At 37.1% G+C, this 1,783-nt stretch overlaps 1 pseudogene; it reads left to right on the top strand.

The window, feature by feature from the left end:
- Positions 1-410: 410 nt before the first annotated feature.
- On the top strand, positions 411-866 carry LOC144231757 (large ribosomal subunit protein eL32 pseudogene; annotated as a pseudogene).
- The last annotated feature ends 917 nt before the right edge of the window (positions 867-1,783 follow it).

Below are 1,783 nucleotides of genomic sequence, written 5' to 3' on the forward strand. Positions count from 1 at the left end.
TGGGAGAAGACATTTGCAAATTATATATCTCATAAGGGGTTAATATCCAAAATATATAAAGAACTTATACATTTCTCCAACTCAAGACCAAAAACACAAACAATTCAATTAATAAATGGGCGAGAACCTGAATAGACATTTTCCAAAGACATACAGATGGCCAACAGACACGTGAAAATCTGCTCACTATCACTAACCATCAAGGAAATGCAAATCAAAACCACAATGAGATATCAGCTCATACCAGTCAGAATGGCTAGTATCAAAAAGATAAGAAATAACAAATGTTGGTGAGGATGTGGAGGAAAGTGAACCTTTACGCACTATTGATGAGATATGGTGCACTCACTGTGGACAGCAGCACACAGGATCCTCAAAATAGTAAAAATAGAAACACCAGCTTTCTTGGCGCTGCCTGCGGAGGTGGCAGCCATCTTGTACTCGGCATCATGGCCGCCCTCAGACCTCTGGTGAAGCCCAAGATTGTTACAAAGAGGACCAAGAAGTTCATCCGGCACCAGTCAGACCGATATGTCAAAATTAAGCGCAACTGGCGGAAACCCAGAGGCATTGATAATAGAGTGTGCAGAAGATTCAAGGGCCAGATCTTGATGCCCAACATTGGTTACGGGAGCAACAAGAAAACAAAGCACATGCTGCCCAGTAGCTTCCGGAAGTTCCTAGTCCACAACGTCAAGGAGCTTGAAGTGCTGCTGATGTGCAACAAATCTTACTGTGCAGAGATTGCTCACAATGTCTCCTCCAAGAACCGTAAAGCCATTGTGGAAAGAGCAGCCCAGCTGGCTATCAGAGTCACAAATCCCAATGCCAGGCTGCGCGGCGAAGAAAATGAATAGATAGTTTATGTGCACATCATATTTGTGTTAATAAAACCATAAAACTACCAAAAAAAAAATAAAAAATAGAAACACCAAATGACCAGTAATTCCACTACTGGGCATTTACAAAAGAAAGTGACCAAACTAAATAAAAAAGATATGTGCCACTATGTTTAATGCATCATTATTTACAATAGCCAATATACTGAAATACTGAAACAACTCAAGTGTCCTTCAATAGGTGAGTGGATAAGGGAAATGTGGTATATGTATATACATATATATATATATAAGGAATATTACCCATAAAAAGAAATGAGATCTTGCCATTTGTGACAATATGGATGGACCTAGAGGATATTACACTAAGTGAAAAAATTCAGATGTAGAAAGACAAATATCCAATGATTTCACTTATATATGGAATATAAAATATAAAACAAATGAACACACACAAAAGCAAACAGATTCTTAAATACAGAGAACAAATTGGTGGTTGACAGAGTGTAAGGGGCTCGGGGGACAAATGAAACAGATAAAGGGGATTAAAAGGTACAGACTTCTAGCTATAAAATAAGTAAGTTATAGAGATGAAAAGTACAGCATAGGGAATATGGCCAGTAATATTGTAATAACACTGTATAATAACAGTGACTACATTTATTATGGTGAACATTGAGTAATGTATAGAATTGTTGAATCGATATGTTATACACCTGACACTAATATAGCACTGTGTGTCAATTATGCTTTAATAAAAAATTATTGACGTTAACTAAGACATAACATATGAATCATTTATTTAAAGTATGAAAACAAAAAATAATATATGGTGTTAGGGTCAAAATAGTGGTTACCTGGGTGATGGGAGGGGATGGCTAGAAGGTGGCACAGGTGTGGCAATTTCTATTGTTGGTTATACAAGTGTCTTCAGTTTGAGAAAA

The sequence above is a fragment of the Crocuta crocuta genome, unplaced genomic scaffold (assembly GCF_008692635.1).
Source record: "Crocuta crocuta isolate KB4526 unplaced genomic scaffold, BGI_CrCroc_1.0 scaffold102, whole genome shotgun sequence".
In the NCBI taxonomy this organism is placed as follows: Eukaryota; Metazoa; Chordata; class Mammalia; order Carnivora; family Hyaenidae; genus Crocuta; species Crocuta crocuta.